The sequence below is a fragment of the Neophocaena asiaeorientalis genome, unplaced genomic scaffold (assembly GCF_003031525.2).
Source record: "Neophocaena asiaeorientalis asiaeorientalis breed wild unplaced genomic scaffold, Neophocaena_asiaeorientalis_V1.1 scaffold165, whole genome shotgun sequence".
Classification (NCBI taxonomy): domain Eukaryota; kingdom Metazoa; phylum Chordata; class Mammalia; order Artiodactyla; family Phocoenidae; genus Neophocaena; species Neophocaena asiaeorientalis.
Genome location: NW_020173918.1, coordinates 1327089 through 1348530, shown reverse-complemented (window position 1 = coordinate 1348530; position 21442 = coordinate 1327089). Strand labels below are relative to the sequence as shown.

At 43.9% G+C, this 21442-nt stretch overlaps 1 protein-coding gene and 1 non-coding gene across 7 annotated transcripts in view; both read left to right on the top strand.

Annotated features, from left to right (window-relative positions):
• The window catches only part of RIPOR2 (RHO family interacting cell polarization regulator 2), a 207993-nt gene that overhangs the window by 122180 nt on the left and 64371 nt on the right, over positions 1–21442 (top strand). Inside the window, exon 2 of one of the 6 annotated variants that reach the window (XM_024751938.1) lies at positions 11731–12082. The exons of 4 other annotated variants lie outside the window; for them this stretch is intronic. The gene's annotated coding sequence lies outside the window, so the exon portion shown is untranslated. Of the gene's footprint in view, positions 1–250; positions 370–11730; positions 12083–21442 lie in introns of those variants that run through there. One more of the 6 variants, XM_024751939.1, reaches the window with a different exon arrangement.
• LOC112404182 (U6 spliceosomal RNA) lies at positions 18476–18582 on the top strand. The gene has a single exon (XR_003004056.1). It is a non-coding gene; the product is annotated as a U6 spliceosomal RNA (small nuclear RNA).

Sequence of the window (21442 nt, the reverse complement as noted above, 5' to 3'; positions counted from 1 at the left end):
AGCGCATTGTTTCAATACACAGCCTCTCTTTTAAGTACCAAAAGGTTAGCTGAAAGGGCCTTTCATGGCCTCGGCTGTTCTCCCCTGCCCTCTCCCTCCGATGCACTCGGTCTCCTGCGCGAATTCCAAGGATAACTCCAAAGCGGTGACACCAGCTAGTGCCAAGGAGCTCGGCGTGGCGGCGATCCGCTGGACGCAGACAGCAAAGCTCACCCTTCGGAGTTGGGCTGAAGTAACTGTTTTTCGCTCAGGGTAGCTGCAAAGCCGGAGGTGCGGGCGGCCCGGGTCATTGCATTGGCACGGAGGCTGTTATTCTAAGCCGGAGACCTCAAGTGTCCTCCTGTCATGACAAGGAGCCTTCGTCTTTAGGTATGAGCACCTTTTTATTCTTTTTTGCTTGATTTTGCTGACAACCCGAGTGAGGTCTGTGTGGCGAGGGTGTCCTCGGCTTGCATGAGTGTTGCCTGTTAAGGAGCCGTTGGGACTGGGGCATCCTCGGCTTCCTCCGTCTGGGAGGGTTCGGGTCTCTGATGCCCACAGGGTAGAGACGCGAAGTTGCCGAGCGGTGCAGGGCACAAGCACTTTTGCAGTCAGAACCGAGGGATGCCCAGGAGAGTGGAGGGACTGACCCAGAAGATGGTAAGGGGCCCCCGGCAGTGCCCGGCGGCTGGAGCATCTCTGGGGCTAGGACACGCGTGGCCGGACGTTAGGTGCCCGGTGGCGGGGGTGGGGGGGGCGGAGAGCGCCCCGGGATGCGGGTCCTGAGCTGCCGGCTGCCACCGAACGACTTCCGGCACTCTCAGCGCCCACGGGGAGTCCAGCTCAGGCTGAGATCGCAGTCTCTGGGGTCCCAGCTTACCCCCAGGCTGCCCGGATTCAGCTTGGCAACGAACCAGCCTCATCCCCGCGTGTCTGAATTACAAATTGGCAATGTGGGGTGACGGGGTGGGGGGATGAGAATTGGGAGGAGAGGCAAGAAGGAGAAATTTGTTGCATTGATGCCCACCAGTGTCTGGAAAAACGGGGGTGGGGAGTGGGAGTGGGGTAGGTGATGATGCACCTGAGGACCGGAGCACCCCTGCAAGTTTCTGTGGTTTGGGAGATGGTCTAGAGAAGAGAAGCATCTGCAACTCTGTTACCGCGAGACTGTAACCTCCTATCCTCCTCCCCCAGGGTAGTGGGGAGCGGATAGAGAACCTCATGTTAGAAGGGAGTAGGTGCTGCTGGAAATTAGACAAGCGGAAGCCATACAGATGTTAAGGTGGCAGAAGCGCTGTGCCAGCCCCTCGTGCAAAGTGACAGCTCCCGCAGGAGCAAGAGAGCAAGTGGAAAAGCAAGATAACCGGGCGGATTTTGTTGGGGGGAGGGGCGGGGGTGGTGCAGAGGGGATGTTGGCAGCGTGGAAGGTTCTTATCGTGAAGATACCAACGTGTTGCTCGAGTGACGGAGAGGAAACGTTTAAGCTTTTGGTCCGGGGGAAACAATCATGATTGTCTTGGAAAACATGTTGGGTCCGTCTTTCCTCCCTGCTCTCCACTTCCTCCACGCTCACAGCCATGCAGTTGGTTGAAGTTCTAGGACTGGGACTAATCGTCGCCCCCATTCCCAAAGAGATTGTACTTGGCGCTGCGTATGGGACTGGGCATCTTCTGTGAGCATTTGCCCCTTTGTTATCTGACACGTGATCACTTCTTCGTTTTTGTTTTCTATCAGGGTTATCTGGCTCTGAGAATGTTCCTCTCCTCCTACCCACCCCCACCCCAGGATATTCCTATTCACCTATTTCCCCTCTTCCTCTTCCTCCTCCAGCCTTTTTGAACCAGCCTCTGAGTTTTGCCTCTAATCCCCCCCCCCCCACATTGTGTCTCCATCAGACTGTTTTAGCTGCTGTTCCAAGCAAGGGATGTCAGCTGTGAACTCTTCAAGAAGGAGCATCATCGGGGCTACTCTCCAGTGGTTAATTAGGAAGCAGCCAGTGGCTAACCTTCTGTAGGAACAAATTGCAGGGGTGTGTCTACTCAGGGTAACAGCCACTAGAGGAAAGGGCCTCCCTGCTTTTCACCGTCCCTGGTAGCCCAGCCCTCAGGCTCAGCTTCTTGTGCCCAGCTCCCCCTTCAGTAGAGATACTGCCTAATCCTGTCTCTTCCCCAGGAAGGTGATACATTTGCCCCAAAATCTGCTGCATCCAAGCATCTGAAAACCTGAATACTGGAGAATCTGTTGAGTAAAAACGTACTGCATATGTTGCTTTCCCGAAAGGCCCCCAATGGGTGCTGCTTCTCTCTTCCTCTGCCAATCCAGTGTGAGATTTCTGCTTTAAATATTTTATCTTATGTATAAATATAAAGAAATACCAAGCTAGAGCGAGGAAAAGCTAATAAAAGCCTGCACTAGGGACTTGCACAAAATTCTGAGTACCCGAACACAAGCGCCGGCAATGGCTCTCTTTCTTTTTGTTGACTGCAAAGTCAAATTATTTCCAGCAGAAAAGGGACCCATCCCTTTTCAAGGGTGACCTGGAGAAACCAAGGGACCTGGGAAGGAGATATTTATATCTACAGGTGTTGGTAGCTAAAGTCATATCAGATTCTACTCTTTAGTATTGAAGTCCATTGGCTTGGGGCCCTGCCCACGACGGCCAGGTGTCCTGCCCTAAGTCTGAGGCTGCTGAATGGATGCATCCCTAGTGTAGTTAAACCCCACTGCCCAGCTGGGGTACCGACCACATGCTCACTTCTGAATATAACCAGGTCACTTCTCTGCTATATTTTGAGTTAATTCACAGATCATTGGCTCAATAATCTGTGGTGTCAAGAGACTAAAACACAGACAAAGGCAGTTCTGGAGGGCGGGCAGCGCAGCCTGCACGTTTCACATTAAATCGTGGAATCGGGCAAACAACAGTCCCTGGGGTTGAAGCGTTTGCAAAGCTGTGTTTTATTTTTACTGTTCATTTCATTCAGTGGGTTGGGGAAAAAAGATAAAATGCTGTCTTGTTTCTATTCTGCAAGGAAGTCAGAAGTCTAAAACCAGTTTCTTCCTTTTCTTGGGAGGAGGTGGCGGTAAAGTGAAAGTCCATTTTGTTTATGCAGTAGGTGCTCCTCTGGGCAATGGCAGATTTGACTTTCCACTTGGGCTTTCTCTGCCCTGGTGGCCATGAGCAGGGCCTCGTGCTTCTGAACAGCTCCTCTACCAAGGTTATTTTCATCTGCCAAGCTGAACTCCACGAGCTGGAGGAGATAGACAGCTTGTGTTTGTGGCCATTCAACCAGAAAAGAATACCAGCTGAAAACAGACAGTGAAGCAAGGGAAGCGGGGCTGGGGGTGGGGAGAGGAGGTACAGATAGGCCAGCAGCACATAATTGGTTCCCCAAAGGCAAACAGACACGGATGGCTCCGTAGAGCAGTTGTCATGTAAACACCCCACAGTGATTATTTGAAAGATCCCTTCAACAAAGGAGAACGATTATGACTATGTGCCTTTTCATCTGGAGGGAACCCTCCTTTGGCTTCATTCCTCTCCGCTTTCAAAATCATATCCTTCTAGACAGTTTCTCCGCACAACATTTTCCCCCTGAAAATGAAAACCTCCCCATTGTGCACATGGAGGCCTTCCAGCCGATTCAACTAAACAAAAGCACTCAATGCACAGATCTTGAATGAATTAATATCGTAACACCCACACGTCCTCCTCCCTCTTCCTATCTGCCCTCTGAGGCCACCAAGTTCCTCTCTGGCTGAATGGCCAAGGTTTGTCGTTGTTGGGTTTTTCGTTTTGTTTTGTTTTTGGTTTTTGGTCACTGTACACTAATCCCACCTTAGTTGGAAGTATTCCCAAATAATAATAGATGTTTTTCTCAGAATGTGGCCAGCTATGTAGAAAAGATCATTTTACACATGGCCCAATGCTGGGGTGCCCTCCCTGGACACCATCAAGAAAAGAAGCCACTCCGACCTATTGTCTTGTGTGCAAGGTTTACATGACACTGATGAGCACTGCGTGGAGGAGATGAATGTTTTCACATGTCTATCACACTAATTAAAAAAGAAAATTAGATTTCAACAGTGAAAGCAAATGAGGTGCAATATTTCTATGTTGTATTTCATAAGATCAAAACGAGCTCTCTGCCAGACCAAGGAGGGCAGAGTCTTAGGCAAAGGGAATGTTTTTCACACCATTTAGCATTCAAAAATATAATAAAATGATTAACTAGTATTTTTATTTCTGAGGTGCATTGGAAGTCCAAGTCCTCAGTGTTTTGTAATTTAAGGGAGTACTGGGATCTGGCCAAAGTTAGATTTTTTTTATTCAATATGAAAGTGTAAGATATTGATTATACCTTCTAGGAAGTGCACAGTCTGGTAGAGAAGGAGGAAGAACCCAACTGTGTTGGACAGAGTGCCGTCCACACATGTCTTGGTTTGCCCTGTATACATCTGTTGTTGCAGCCTAATTATTAATAGCACCCCTTTCACTCAGAAGGATTCCGGTTTGGTCACCCTAGAAATAGGGCTGTGAGAGGTCAGAGGAAGGAGAGGAAGGCTGTGATTGAAGTAGCCAGTGAAGATTTCATCCGTGCCTATGGTAAGATTACAGATAAATGGAAGGGAAGAGGGAAGACTCACCAGATAAGAAGAACAGGAAGACGGTGAGCTCCCTGAGGGCACAGAGGGTCTATTTTGTTCGTTCCTGGATCCTCAGGGCTTGCGTGCTGCCTAGCAAATCATAGGCATCAAATGTGAATTCGTTGCCTGTGACCTAGATTTAAGATCAAGACTGAAGGTAGGAAAGTTAAGGATAGTGAGGCGGTGTGCCTGGCAAAGGTCAGATGGGCACGATTACGAAATAAGGCTATTAAATAATGGTGATGGTGCTAAAACGAGGCTGGCGATGCCCGTCCCATGAAACAACCTGTGTACAGAACAATGTCCTGTAACTCTTGTATAATAAAGTCACTTGTCTTTGGGGTTTAATGCTGTGGCTTTCACCTCTAGCACTGGAAGTGATCTATTCCTTCTCAAACAAATTGTTCAGGAAGGAACTGAAGGAACAATGACTCCATTCTCTTCAAGCTGGTCCCCTTCTGTCTTTGTTTTCTGGGAGGACTTTTGGAAGAGAGGCAAGAGCGGGGTGGGGGGGAGGGTACCTCACAAATACGAAAGTAATACAGATGAACACAAAGGGCACACGGTTTTTCCTTCCCATAATAGGGGGAATAAATCCAAAGTGACAGTTTCCTGGAGCTAGTGCAACTCCTGAGAGGTTATTCCCAGTACAGCATTTGCTTTCCCTACCTTTTGCTGTATATGAAGGCCCGGAGTGACTTGGTCTTGGCCTTAACTGTAACAGTCTACCTTCTAATTAATGTGACCCCGCTGATATATGGAGTTTCAAGGTTAACTTCCCTAAATGAAGATTCCTGTATAACTACCAGGTAACCCTTGAACAGCAGTGCCATACTTTTCATTTATAAAGTTATTTAGCAGCATTTTAGCCACTTTGAAATGATCTGTATCTTCCGAAATTGTAATATAATTTAGTGTTGTCTTGGTGATGGTTCAGAAAGATGTGGAGCTTAGAAAAGAGAGAGATAGACACACACAGGGATATAGCACTGAGAACATGCATCGGGGTTCCGTTGCGGACAACAGAATCCACTCAGCAGAAAGGACGTAAAATGACTTATGGAATTGTCGGGTCAGGAAGGCCAGGGAAACACACCCTAGGTCGAGCTTTCTGTAACAACTTTGAAAGTCGTGTTGTAATGGAGTCATTGCCTGATCAATAATCAAGATGCTGCCTGCTGATTTAGGAAGCTACTGTCTCCAGGATGAGGCTGCCACTGCCACCATCAGGAAACAGCCAGCCAGGAAGGCACCACGGAAAAGCCAGACAGTCCATGAAGGTGGTTGCCAGTGGTGACAACAGAAAAGGCAGAAGTATAGCACAGCAGGCAAAATAGTGTGTCGTCACCCCCTCCCAAAAGATATCCTAATCCCTAAAACCTAATCCCCGAAACCTGTGAATGAAGAGATTACCTTACACGGCAAAAGGAACTTGGCAAATATGATAAAGCCAAGCGATCATCCTGGATTCTCCAGGTGGGCTCAGGCTAATTTCATCAGTCCTCAGAAGCAGAGAACCTGTCCCAGCTATGGTCGTGTGACTATGCAAGAAGGGTCAGAGAGATGCGACACTGCTGACTTTGAAGGTGGAGCAAGAGGCACCGGGAGAAGAACTGTGGGTGACCTCTAGAAGCTAGAAAAAGCAAGAAGGTGGATTCTCCCCTGGGATCTCCGGAAGGGGACATATCTGTGAGACCCATTCAGACTTCTGACCTCCTGAGCTGTAAGCCAATAGTTGTGTGTCCCCTTATGCCACTAAATTTGTAGTAATTTGTTAGAACGACCATGGGAAACCAATACCCACAGCCTCCCCACCAAATCTTGTGGCAAGTACACCTGGTGGAGACCCCCTGCATCAGGTGCATAATCCGGGCTGCAGGGGATTCTCAAAACTGTTTTCAGCTTCTGGGCTTCGGTACTAGAAGGCACCAGGATGGGGTTGGAATGACGTTGAATGCCAATCACTCATATCCAGTGCAGCTGCCGTGGGAGCACATGGGGAGCCCGGGGAGCCACAGGTGTATATGCACAGTGCCCTGAGGGACGGAGGCGTGTAAATATGGCAGAACAGAATTGGATGCCTGAGATTTTTGGGAAGTTTAACAAGTGTTATTAAGTCATTAAGGCACAAGGGGGAGGGGAAGAGAAGGCATCAGAATAGTTGCCTGTTTTACCGAACTAGAAGTTACTATCTGATCTATTAGCTGTCGCTGGCAGGGTGGTAGTAAGGAGAGATTGTATGTAAGTATCAGTATCAGGGATAATTATTGACATTCTACAACTTATCTCAACTTTATACAGTCAGTCTGTATGGCAGACTATATTTTCCAAAGGCGGCCTCAACAGTATCTTCCACCCTACAGGCCTTCCTACACAGTGACTTTGATACTCTTCCCATTGAGAAATGAGGCCTTTGTTTCTCCGCTCAAAAACCTGACTCTCTGGACTAATAGGGAATGTGACTTCTAAGGCTAGATCACAAAAGATAACTCAGCTTCTCATTAGCCCTTGAAGCTGTCAGCCACCACGTAAGCTACCTGACTATCCTGAGGCTGCTATGCTGTGAGGAAGCCCAAACTAACCAGCCACATGGAGAGGCCTGGCATCACAAGGAGAGAGAGAGATGCCTGGCCAGTCCCCAGCTTCTCTGGTCCCCACTGCTCCATGTCCAGCCACCATCTGACTGCATGGTAGACCTTGAGCCAGACTGTCCAGCAGAGCCCTTCCCAACTCCTGACTCACTCTTGTTGTTTTAGGCCACTGAATTTGGGGATGATTTGTCACGCAGCAATAAATAACCGGATTGGTCCATGCTGTCGGATGCAGAAAAAATGTCAGTTAAAACCACAATCTTGTGTTATTCCTATCAGATTTCTTCACTGTGAGGTAAATAGTGTGACAGTTGTCAGTAGTAGAATAACCAAATCTAAAGCCCACGTTCTCTTGCTGTAGAATATTGGCCTAAGAAACTCATTCTTAAAATATGTATCAGAAGCAGTTTGTTGGTTGGTTTATTGGGGGAGGATTTAGGAAAAGGGGAATTGGTAGCATTGAGAAAGAATTTCAAACTGGCTAATTCAACGTGTGAATAAGCAAGACTCCTGGTAACTTCTTTTGATAGTAGAATTGCCTCAGTGTGGCAGGTAGATGCGCTGCAAATCTTTACTTTGGGGAGTGTCGTCAAATTTGGGACCCACTTAGGAGATGGAGAAAAAGAGATGAAACACAGCCGGACTAACACACAATGAAGTGTGTTAGCCCTCCTCCCCAGCAGGCTGACTGCTCTTCTTTCTTTTTCTACCACTTCTTTTTTGATACCTTGATACCTTGATACCTTGATACCTTCCTTGATACCCAAAGTTTACTGCTCCTGAAGTTCAAGTTCAAGGTCCCCTCGGAAATGGTACATAATCATACATTGGTCTAAGTCATAGTACCTTATATTTCTGCGGGTTTTTGCAGTCTTCAACAACTTTCATCACATCCGTTATCCCATTTCAACCAGAGAACCCCATGATGTATGCAGGACGAACATTAATGTCCCTGGTTTCACCAATTAGGAAACAAAACAAAAGGCTTGTCCAAAATCACGGTGCCAGTATGTCTAAGAGGCTGGGTTAGTGCTGAGCTGTTCTCACTCCCATTTGGCGTCTGCCACCCCAGAATATCCATTCAACTGGCCTTTGTAGCAAAATCAATGTTAAGCTGGAGAGAGGGAGGGGTGATTTGTTCTGCCTGCCCACCATCTTCAGTCACCAAAATATGGCCTATTTGAAGCCCAATTCATTGAGAGCCTGAAGCATGACTATTTTCTCTTACTACCTGACTAATGATGTCAGTTTGACACTGTATTTTGCAAGTGGAAACCTGCCCCGATAATGACATAAGAAAGGTCAGGAACTGCTCCCTTTGCAGGCTCCCATGACATCCCTAAAAAAGCTTGCCCTTTGAATTTTGTCAAATGGCCTTTGGCTGAAAATAGGATAGAAATGGCATGTGCTGTTTCTTTTTTAAGGGTTATTTATTACTATTTTTTTAGATCCTCAAAGTGTGTTTCTTCACATTAATATATTTTCCAGATGTAACTTTTTTTGGCTCTGAGTATTGCAAAATGGCTCTTTTGCCACTGATGGAAGAAAACAGCCAAAGCAGGAAGAGGCTAAGGGGCTACATTAACTCAAGGTGCTTTCAAATATGTGAATATACAGTTATCAAGCTAGAGGTACTGAAAAAAAATATTGAAAGAATGTGTAGTTTTCGTTTAAGGAATGAGTCTCACTCCTTTACAGTCTAACTGGGGGGAAATAAGTGCAGGTAGACCTTGCATGTAGATTCTGCGTACAAAAAAGATGTTCCTGGGCTTCCCTGGTGGTGCAGTGGTTGAGAGTCCACCTGCTGATGCAGGGGCCGCAGGATCGTGCCCCAGTCTGGGAGGATCCCACATGCCGCGGAGCGGCTGGGCCCGTGAGCCATGGCCTCTGAGCTGCGCGTCCGGAGCTTGTGCTCCGCAACGGGAGAGGCCACAACAGTGAGAGGCCCGCGTACCGCAAAAAAAAAAAAAAAAGATGTTCCTTGCATCTTCTCCCCTTAAGTAAATTATGTGATACTGAATGAAAGCACAGGGAAGTCTGAAGCCATTGCAAGTTTTAAAAATAAACCCAATTTCTGAATTACATATGTGTCCACATGTATCTCATATCGCATGTTGACATAAAGCCCCTCTTCTGTAGTGAAACATCAAATCTAAATAAAATGTTTTATATAATAATATTAATAATAGCTATCATTTAATAGCATTTCCAATATGCCAGGAACATGTATTCATTCACTGAATTCTCTCAGTGACCCCAAGGTAATTACTATTATCATCTGTACTTTATAGATGAGAGAACTGAGGTTCAGCAAAATCAGTAAAGACAGAGTACAGTTTTAAATCTGGGCCGCCTGGTATCAGTCTGGGCTGTAGCTGTGGATGTAAATATACAAAGACCCCAGATTCAGAGTTCCTGTAACTGCCGGTTAGTAGCATGTTCCATAAGCCTGAGTTCTCCCACAGAACTGAGCTGGATTGTGGTTGCCAGATCACTTGGCTTAGTCACTCAGTACTCAGATGGTCCATGCAATTTTCAGGTTGAGAGTCTTAGTTGATATCGAGGCATTAATGAGACACTTCAGGACTTTACTGTAATCACTGAGAAGCTTTTTCACATCATCCAGCCAAAAGGTTCATTAGTCCTGCTAAGTAAGCAGTGTGCCTGTGCTGAGAGGTACCCTATCACAGGGAAACAGACACTTTTCCACTGAGTAGACAATGCGTCCTGATAAGTGATGTGTGTCAGTGGCAAGCCTTCCCTTTCCTCATGGAAACAACTGTCCTTCACAATGCCTCCGATCTGAAAACCCCACAAAAGGGGAGGGAAATGGAGAAAAAGCAAACTTGGGAGAAAAAAGGAGTCATTCCTTCCCTTTTAGAAGGATTATTGTCTAATCCATACCCACATGTAAAGTGTCCCTTGTTCAATTTTGTCTTAATTACTGAATGTAGGAAAACAAGATCATTGTTAATTCATGCAGTTTAATTTATGCATAGGAGAATTATACAGGATAATTACCTGCAGTTGAAGGAAATGAATAGTGTCAGAGCTGGTTAATCCATGCATGGTTCACCGTTCTATCCCTCTCTCAGAAAAGACTTAAAGCGGTAACCAGTGTGTGTGATGTGCAAAATTGCATTGGTTTGTTAAACAGAAGTATTCTTTCATTTTCTTTTTTTTTGCGGTACGCAGGCCTCTCACCACTGCGGCCTCTCCCGTTGCGGAGCACAGGCTCCAGACGCGCGCAGGCTCAGTGGCCATGACTCACGGGCCCAGCCGCTCCGCGGCACGTGGGATCCTCCTGGACCAGGGCACGAACCCGCGTCCCCTGCATCTGCAGGCGGACTCTTAACCACTGCGCCACCAGGGAAGGCCAAACAGAAGTATTTTTTGCCTTTGATTTGCATCACAAGTAGAGTTCTCAGAGTCGGACTGACTGCATTTGAATATCATTTTCCGAACAAAAGCTTTGATTCCCTGACTTAACTCCTGGTTTTTTTTTTGTTGTTTTTTTTTTTTTCGGTACGCGGGCCCCTCACTCTTGTGGCCTCTCCCATTGCGGAGCACAGGCTCCGGACGCGTAGGCTCAGCGGCCATGGCTCACAGGTCCAGCCGCTCCGCGGCATGTGGGAGCTTCCCGGACCGAGGCACAAACCCGTATCCCCTGCATCGGCAGGCGGGCTCTCAACCACTGCACCACCAGGGAAGCCCTTAACTCCTGTTTGATCTTTTCCAGAAGTGTCCATTTTTCAAATCAGTGCAAGAGAAATTATCTTCATGGGCCCTATGTTAGCCTGAGTAAAATTTCTTTTATGGGAATAACTCAATGGGAATGATGATTATTTCATTTATCAAGATTTATGGGGGATTTATAATAATGATTGGTAGTTTCCTCATTGTCTGGAACCTCTGGGATCCAGTGGCTTCCAAAAACTAAAACCGAAACAAACAGCTGCAACAAATTATGGGACGATGAGTGGACACAGATGGAAATATCCTTGTGATTTTTGTCAAGCAATAGATAGCTGTTAAAGCCTCTTGGAATTCATCTATGGTAATTGGGAGAAGAACAAGACTTGGTTAAAGTTTATTAAAAAAAATTATTCTCCATAACCTTTCAAACATTTTAGGTTACAATAATACACAATTAAAAAAGAGAATAAGTATCAAAAGGAGCTCAGAAAGTCAGTATTCTAACTTTAAAAAATTAATGTTTATGCTACAGTTGAGCAGCACGTTTTGCTCTGAGCTTCGTTGTAGCCAGACCAAAACGGATACATACTCGGTTATCACTGAAGTTACTGCTATCAGGAAGATGGACATGCAAAATACAGCAGTTCCTCAGAGGACCAATTACCCCAGCATTATGAATTATAAAAGAAATGTCTTATGTGGGAACTGACACAGAGGAGGTTAATTTGAGCTCGTTAAACCAGAGCATCGCAGTGAAGTTCAAAAGTCGACACTTTGCACGTCGACCTTCACTCTTATTTTCTTATCCCTCCATCAGGTTCTCCTAAAGATCCAAAAGGAGCAATCAAAGGAAACTTCATGAAGAGAAAAAGAAATATGTATAGTTGGCCTTCAATTGCTGTGTTTTGGACAAAAAAAAAGAGAGATTCAACTTTTCTAAGGCAAAGTTGCATGCCATAATCAGGTTTTTGTCTTCAGGCAAGGTTAGCAGGAGTTGAGGGTGACTCCTCCCTGCCTACATGTTCTCACAGCGGAGCCTGGCTGAGACAATTGAGTTGCAACTTCATGATAATCTTATTACAGTGCCAGAATTCAGCGCTTGAGATCTTAGGTTTCAGCGTGACCAACCTGATTAGCAAAATGAAGAGCATAAAACTTTCATTGCTTAGGTAAGGCTATTTGTCTTTATATCCTTGACCTTGATGTTGATGATGATGGTGGTGGTGGTCGCAGGCATCTGTTTTACTGAGTGTATACTCTGTGCCTGGCATTACACTTTACAGGCTCAATGTCCCTTAGTCCTCCCAATAACTTAACGATGTAAATATTATGAGCCCCATTTTAGGGAAGAGGAAACTGAGCAGAGGTCATTGTTCCAAAGAGGAAATTCACACCAATTGTGTGACTGCAGACTGATGGTCTAACCACACACCACACAACTTGAGGTGTCTGTGTGTGCACGTGTGTGTTTAAGCTTCCGGATCCTGCTGCTCCCTTGCTTTTACTTGCGGCTCCTCTCTGTTGTGTACAAAGACGCTGACTGTGGCAATCTCTAAGATTCTGTCTAACTTAAGAACCTCTGTTAATTAGAGCTGTGATGGCATGACATTGCCTCTGAGCTGACTCTCAGGAAATACGTAACATATATACACACGTGTTAAGTTTATTCTCATTCACTAAGACAAATGCTCCCACTTAAACCATTTTCCTTGACTCTGGAAGTGCTAACAGAAACATAACTGATACATTTGATACTGCCCTTCCCTGCTGAGAATATTAATTGTGGCACACAGCATGGTCTGAAATCCAGCTCTGGAAGGTGGCAGGAGGGTAGGGGGTGCAGTGGCTGGCTGTGTCCAGCCACCTGTCCATACTGTTGCCCCCTTTTGCTCTTTACCCTGAATACCCCAAGCCGAACAGTTGGAGGGCATCTGCTCTTGGGGCTGGAACACCCACACTGCTGACTCGGAAACAATAAACCCATCATGCCAAATGGTATATTTTTGGTACAGAGAAAAATTTGTCCCTCCTAGGGATCAAAATACATTCTTACGTGAATGCATGTCATTTTTTTTAAGACCTTGCCCAGTTCACATTCCACATTCTGCTCATCCCACTGGATTGTACTCAGCACCCACATTTAACGTTCTCTGTACTTTCGATTCCAAAGTCTTGGGATGAGGTTTGAGAAACACACAGTGTGAACGACACCCTTCAAAAAAGAAAATGTTCAGAGCAGCTGGTTGTCTGGAGGGCGTCCACTGAAAAGCTCACAAATCATACCATAGAAAATCAACTCTTAAAAATGCCTGCTTGGTGGTAAAATATCCTAGGATCTTGTGCCATATTTAATACCAACCGCATTTTTTTATTTAGGAAGAATCAACTATTTTTTTTACCCCCTCTGCAGATATTATATAGTCTCTCCAATTGAACCCTAGCTCAGCTAATTCGACTCTCAAGACACCTGAGAATGCACAGTACTATAAATGAGATCCTAGGTAAATTATAAAGCTCAGGAAATCAACCTCCTTTGAAAGATTTCTCCTCTGGGAGATGCACAGAAGTCTCCATCCAGACCTCATTAAACTGGAGACAACTTGATAATACATCCTCATCATTGTAACGATAAGAATAGCGGATGCTATTTACTGTTCGAAGCGCTTTAATTCAGTAACCTATTTAATTTTCACAGCAAACTATGAGTTTGGTTCTTTTCCCAATTTTACAGATGAGGCAGTTAAGGTCTGGAGAGGTTAAGCAGCCCATCAAGGCTACACAATATAAAGTGGTACTGCCGGGCCACAAACCCAGGCAGGGTGAATTCTTTGGTCTCAGCAGCCCTGAGATGCAAGGCTCATTTGCTTTGTCAGCACACAATTGGAAAACAGAAGATTAGAGGACCATGGGTTCCAGTCCTGATAGGCAGTTACTTTTGAGTCTTTACAACAGTGGAAAAGTTTTTTTCTTTTAAATCCTAAGCTTCTCAGAGCCGTTCCTTTTTGCCACTAAATAAGAGAGACAATTTTGTCCTGTGTTTCTGGTAAAGACTACAATGCCTTTTTCAAATATTTCTTGTAGTGGAGTTGGAATCAAATGACTAAAGAACATTAATCGTGACTCAATTTTTTACATATTGAAAGAATGGAAGGCAGATGTGATCAAGATTATGGTATACTGTGTGCACAGAGAAAAATTAAACCCTGGGAAGATTGTTTTAAGTATCTCTGGCAAGGCTCCACCCCAGATCAATTAAAACAAAATCTCTGGGGATGAGGCTCAGACAATCACTTTTTTTTTTTTTTTTTGCGTTACACGGGCCTCTCACTGTTGTGGCTTCTCCTGTTGCGGAGCACAGGCTCCGGACGCGCAGGCTCAGCGGCCATGGCTCACGGGCCCAGCCGCTCCGCGGCATGTGGGATCTTCCTAGACCAGGGCACGAACCCGTATCCCCTGCATCGGCAGGCGGACTCTCAACCACTGCGCCACCAGGGAAGCCCAACAATCACATTTTTAAACTCCAGGAACTTCTAATACGCAGCCAGGTTTTGAGACTCTCTAAATTATATTAGGCTCTTTCTAGATGTTATTGATAGTTATATCAATAGGAAGGTGCAGAGGCTGAGATATAGGTTAAATATTTATTTTAATGTGGTAAATATCTTCAAATAAACCCAATAATTCAGTTCGGGGTTTAGTCAAAACTGAACTTTCTGGATTTAGCCACAAGAGTTTAAGGTACAAGGCATTACTCCTGAATAGCAAGGATTACCCATTTATTTTTGTTGAATCTAAAATGCTGTTATTATTGTTATACTATGTTATACTATGTTACAATGAGCATCTCATTGTGGGGAAAGGTTATGGAATAAGAAAATAAAAAGCAAGGAGAGTGACAGTGAGACAAAGATCAATTGTTCCTGAACCCTCTGAGCACCTGATCAGACCTGATTAATGACGTCTTTGGGGCCACAGGGCATTCTGAGTACTGGTGACCCTCCACTCCAATTGAAGGAAAGTCACATTAAGAAGCAGGCAAGGGGCTTCCCTTCCCCGTACCCCAAAAAAAAAAAAAAAAAAAAAAAAAGCAGGCAAAGAAGGGAATTCCCTGGCGGTGCAGTGGTTAGGACTCTGCGCTCTCACTGCCAAGGGTGTGGGTTCAGTCCCTGGTCGGGGAACTAAGATCCTGCAAGCCACGCAGCGTGGCCAAATTTTAAAAAAAAGAAAAGAAAAAGAAACAGGCAAAGAAAACTAGAGGAGGAATTCTGCTTTCTCGGCTAAAGGAAAATAGAGATGAGTAGAAGCAAGGCCACATGTGGGTGGTAGAAACTCCAATGCTAGTTCTGGTTCTGCCAACAGCCTTGTTGGAACAGTTGTCTACAGGTCAATTTCCTTACCTAGGAATCATGGTAATTGTCGTACCTAATTTACAGGGTTGCTGTCAGGATATAGATGTCAAAACATTTGGAAAAGAGCAATCTACAAACATGAAATGTTATTATGCGTCTCCTCATTAGGTGATACTACAGACAGCTGTGTGGCCACCAAAAGATGCACCATTCTGTTTATTTTTATTCCCCAAAGGGTCACCTGTTCCAAAGTCTTCTAAATTTAGCATGAGGTACTAAATTCTTTGGGTGCTCCATATGGTGGATAAGGCCTCTGTCAGTTGGCTTGAACACCTAACTTCCCTACACAGAGATTATTTCATCTTTTCATTTTTGCATGACTAATGCTACTGAGCTCAGTGCTGCCAGTTTGTTCAAAGTATGCATTTGTTTCTCAAGTCCTAACGGCCTTAGACCCCTCTGTGCCCTTGTCCATGGTGAAAGCCTCAGAATATTCCCACGAGCTTCTTCCTACAAGCCAGAGGACGGAGGCCAAATCTGAGGCCCCCTGACCACACAGTTCCTTTCCCTGTTAATCTGCTCCATGTCTAAGAGAGATGGTCCCAGTTTGGGGGTTTCTGTGCTGACACAGATGTTGGTCTGGGAGGAATGGAAAATTAGGTGGATCTGGAACTTCTTAAAGCCAGTTAATTTGACCACCAATGTGGTCAAATGATAGGCTTCTTGTTTGCTTCCAAGTGGGATTGGGTCGACTCACCAAGGAAAAAGGCTAAACCAAATCTCCCTCTCCTTCTAGAGAAAATAGACAAGTTTCCCTTCTCTATGACCTCATCTTTACCCGCACCGAGATTCGAGGAGGACAGGGATTATCATGTATTGCATTCATCCTGCATCTCCCATTCTTACCTTCACTGAGTTCTAAAGTGCTCCATAAAGCGGGTGAAGGTTAAGAATTACTGTCTCCGACACTATACTTGCTTGCTTCATGCTAGATGCGGGCCCTGACACCCGTACACTATTTGGGATTGCCTTCTTACATCAGCACTGGGCCAGTAGACATCCAATAAATTAAAATGTTCAAATATGCATGTTAATAAAGAAAATGGGATAACAAATTCCTAAAAACCCATCACCGAGTAGAATGATTGTCAAGAACTTTCCACACTTGCTTCATCCATCCCTTTTGTTATTGTTGTTATTAAAGCATCTTAAAGTAAATCTAGACCGTATGTCATTTCACTCCTACAAGCTTCCATGGGCATCTCAAAAGTGTGGACATTTTCCTTCATGATCCTAATTCCATTTTGCACCTAACAAAATGAGCGATATTTCCTTAGTATTGTCTAATACCTAATCCATATTAAAATGTCCCAAGTGTCTCAAAAATGACTTTTTTCGGGCTTCCCTGGTGGCGCAGTGGTTGAGAGTCTGCCTGCCGATGCAGGGGACACGGGTTTGTGCCCCTGTCCAGGAAGATCCCTCATGCCGTGGAGCGGCTGGGCCCGTGAGCCATGGCCGCTGAGCCTGCGCGTCCGGAGCCTGTGCTCTGCAACGGGAGAGGCCACAGCAGTGAGAGGCCGCGTACCACACACACACAAAAAAAGACTTTTTTCATTAGGTTTGTCATCATGATTAAAACAGGGTCCACACATTGCATCAAGATGGTATGTCTTTTGAGTCTCTTGTCCTTTTTCCTCCCTTTTTTCCCATGAATAAATGATTTGATGAGTAGGGAGTCTGAAGCCCTGAGAAGATCTGTCCAGAGAAAGCCTATTACCTGCTTTATTCCTCCCAGGCTGACCAAAGAATCACTCGCTCTCACTCTACTTTTTATAACTTCGCCCAGGCTGACCAGATGGGTGGGGTGGTGGAGACAGTGGCTAAGGACGCAAGAAAATGGATAAATCCACTTTCTCACTAGTGAACCAGAGACAAAATTTAAAACACAGAGCCAAAAGAAAGCCAAGCATTTCAGAGTGAGATTTGAGTCCCAGAAGATAGAAAGTATCCCTTCAAACAATTCTATTGTGACCCAGAGGATGGAGTGAATTCACAGGGAATGGCCTAGAACAGGGTTGAAACTGGTGAGAGTCAGGTGATGGAGTGGTGTGGTAGGGGAGACAGGTTGCCTTGGGAAAAGTCTTCCAACCCCTCTTTTTCCTGCTCTATAAAAATGGATCTGACTCCCCTCTAGGTAGATTGGCTAAGGGCATGAATGGGCAAAGGGTCACAGACAGCTAAGAGCAGAAGTTAATTTGCTAGCTGAGTGGGAGCTTGGTGTGATTTTAGGAGTTATGTGGGCATCTGAGAGGGGAAGCATCCTGACAGTGCCTTTGGGCTCAGAATCCAAGTAATATGGCATTTCACATGTGTACAAATAAGCCCGTAATGTATTCTTTTGTCTTTGCTGTTGGGAATTTGCCATATGTTGACGGGTCCAGTGTGGGATCCATAAACATTTGTTCTTTCTTTGCACTAAATTGTACTTTAAGCTAAGGATTAAACGGACTTTTTGCTTCATTCCTGTTTCTACAGCTTCACATCCTCTGGACAGAGCAAGGGATAGTAAGAAATTATTTTACACCCTTGGTGTACCATAAAAAGGAACATAATTCTGCTTTGTTGATAATCTAGGTATTTGCACATCGCTATACCTAACTGCTTTGCATTCTGGTTATAAATTATTTGATTTTGGCAAACAAAAATAACTCAGCAGATGTTGTTAATATGACCACCTTCTTGGTATGCAGCAGCAAGGACCAGTAATGAAACCACTATCCCTATTATAGCAGTTTAATTTGCTAAAATTACCATTCAGAGAACACGTGTACAGGCCCCTGGGAAACCACTCAGCTTTGAAACTGCTGGCATGTGATGGCACATTCATACACAGCCTTATTCTATTCGAACCAGAGTAACTTTCTGACACTGAGTTTTTCTGAAATGTTATCGTTTGCATCCTCCTGTTTTTTTATCACCTCTACTTTGTTTGGTAATAATTCACGTGACTTCAGACAGAACGCCACAGGTCTAAGGAGACCGAGGTAAAATTATCAGAGAAATTTACTTTAAGGCAGAGAGAATTAACAAGGCAGATAAATGTCCCCTATTAGTACATAGTGATTGGAAAGTGCCAGCATTCAACTAGCTCATTTCCTTATTAAAAACATTCTTTTATCTGTATGTTGCTTAAAAAACAACAACAAAAAATTAGTGCTTACTTCGGCAACACATATACTAAAATTGGAACAAGACTGAGAAGATTAGCGCGGCCGCTGTACAAGGATCACATGCAAATTCGTGAAGCGTTCTGTATTTTTCTATTATACATAACATAGATAAGCAATAAAGATTTACTGTATAACACAGGGAACTATATTCAATATCTTGTAATAACATAACGGAAAATAATCTGAAAAAATATATGTATAACTGAATCACGTTGCTGTACACCTGAAACTAACACAAGATTTTAATAAATCAACTATACTTCAATTGAAAAACTTACAACATAAGATTTAACAGACATTTTTGTGCTTTTATCAGACTGTAGTGCAAACACAGCAGGTCATTGCTTCATGTAGTAGATTCACTCTGATACCACTATCCCTTTATCGATTTTTTAAAATTAATTTTTATTGGAGGATGGTTACAATGTTGCGTTAGCCTCCACTGCACAGCAAAATGAATCAGCCATACGCATACAGATATCCCCTCCCTTTTGGACTTCCCTCCCGTTTAGGTTGCCACAGTGCATTAGGTAGAGCTCCCTGTGCTATACAGTGTGTTCCCATCAGTTGTCTATTTTATACATAGTACCAATAATGTATATGTGTCAATCCCAGGCTCCCAATATCGATTATTAATTTTCATAATAAGTCTGCGTTATGAGAAGTCTTTCTATAAAGTTGCAGTTACATAAGTGAATCATTCCAATAGCTAACAATAAGCACCCGAAGTTGATCAGCACACGCCATCATTTACAGACTTCTAAAAACTGCATGACGCAGGCTGTAATCAAGAGAATCAGAACAGAGACTGTGAATAATAATGCATATCTTCCCACATAAATTCTTTCATCTTCCCTCCTCTGGATGAGCCCTCACTTCTTTTTTTTCTTTTTTTTTAGTAGAAAAAGCCAAGTTAAGGAGCTCCAGGGGCCAAAGCTGAGAAGGCATCCAGGTGTTCTAACCCTGCGTCCCTTGGCCCCTTTAAAACCCCTGCGAGCTGCACTTTATACCCTCATATATTATATTCAAGTCTATAATAAGATGCCTGAATGCTAAGCGTTTGAAGTGCTGCTTTTAAAAGTGTTGTCATAACAACAGGAATAAAATGACAAGTGTAACTTGACTTTGAAAAGACTGCCTTAGTTTTAAGTCCATTGCTTTACCTAAGCAAGGGCTTAACTGTAACCTCCTAGTGCAAACAAAGGCTGTGATCAAATGACATTACCATAATTGAGTCTGTATCTTTAGCTATATTTGCCATCACATAAAATTGTCAGTCCTCCATCAATTCAGTTTAATTGCTCGGATGGCCAGAAATAAATTAATTGACCATAAGAAGAATCTATTTGTTCGATTATGTAGGCCATATCTGAAAAGCTTTAAGATGATTTCTTCTCCTTTCTCTGAGATGAACTGTACCATGTAGCTTAATTATAAGGTTCAGTTCCATTTTCTCCCTGACTCTCATGCCCGCAAATGAATGCCAGTGTTGGTCACCCATGCTGGGCAAGGTACATGGTGCATGATTACGCTGGGTACATTCTTCCAGGACCTGAGGATTTTTTTTCTCTTTAAGATGTCTAAAGATGTAGCTCCATTCTAGTGAAAATGATTAAAACTATGAGCTTATAAAAATGGTAATTTCAGTAAAGTCAAATAACAATAGAAGATGTCAGTGTCATTTTGATGCTGTTTTGAAATAAAGAAGCAACAATCACCATTAGCTAGAAATGAGTTGCCAAGCTCTAGGGGTAAACAGGCTACATGCAAGAAAAGCCTGAAGGAGTTGATAACACCAGGCATGGGACCATTTTCTTCTATGTTGGAGTGTTGTTTTTGAATCTGATGATCAAATAATGAGGATTTGTGGTGGGTGTATGTTTTTCTCAGCAGGACCAGACAAGCTGTCTATGAGGACCATGTTTCCAAGAAATTTTCCCTTTGATGTACATGGTTTTGAATAGGTTTAAAAAAAAATTAGGTAATAAGTGCAAAATGCTTTTTCCTTCAAACCAGGAAACAGTTGGTCCTGTTTTGATGTCTAGTTTGCACCAAATGAGGGTCTCCGAGTGTTCTAGACTTTGCATTTTAAAATGAGTTATAACATTAGTCAAAATCCATTTAACCCCTCTTGACATTTAAGCGAGTTTTATGTCCTGAGTCATTTCTGTTCTAATTATCGTGAGGCCAGCTGCTTCCCCCTGCATTTATTTGATCCACCAGAATGGAAGAAGAAATAGAGTTTTCATCTTCCTCAGGCTGAAATGGTGTCAATTGTCGAGAAGTTCCTACAACTGACTGTCCCAGTGAGTAGATGTGCAATTAACGTTTCTTCTTTACTCTTCAAATGGTTCAGCCAGACCCTTAAAATAGCTTCACAGTTCTCTGCTGTCATTGCTTAGATAAAATAAAAGAGGAAGAAAGAGGAGAGCAGTAATGTCAAATTACTTGATTTCTGTATATCTCTTCACCTGTAAAGTATGTATGGTTTTATAATGAGTGCATTCTATTTGATGGGTAAAAGCCAGATATATCTTCAAAGGGCGCATTCTAGTTAGTAGAAAAGACCATTACTCCACGCTAAGATTTTTACATATGTTTTCTCATTTTCTCCTTGCAATAACATTGGTGACTTAGGTCTTATTATACTCACTTTATTGACAAGAAAAATTGGAGCTCAGAGAGAACTTGGGTGAACCCTGGGGTTAGCCTGGCTCCAGAGACAATGCTTTTCTATTCTACCCTGTATTGAGCATGAAAGAAGTTGGTACAGACAGGTGGTACCTACACTCAAGAAGTTTGTAGCTTATTAAAGAGACGAAACATTCAGGGAGATAATTATAATACACTGAGCCCCTGAGTATGTTAATTCCCATTAATAATTGGAAGTTTTGTCAGAAATAAGAGTCACAGATGTAGGAAACAAACTTATAGTTACCAAGAGGGAAAG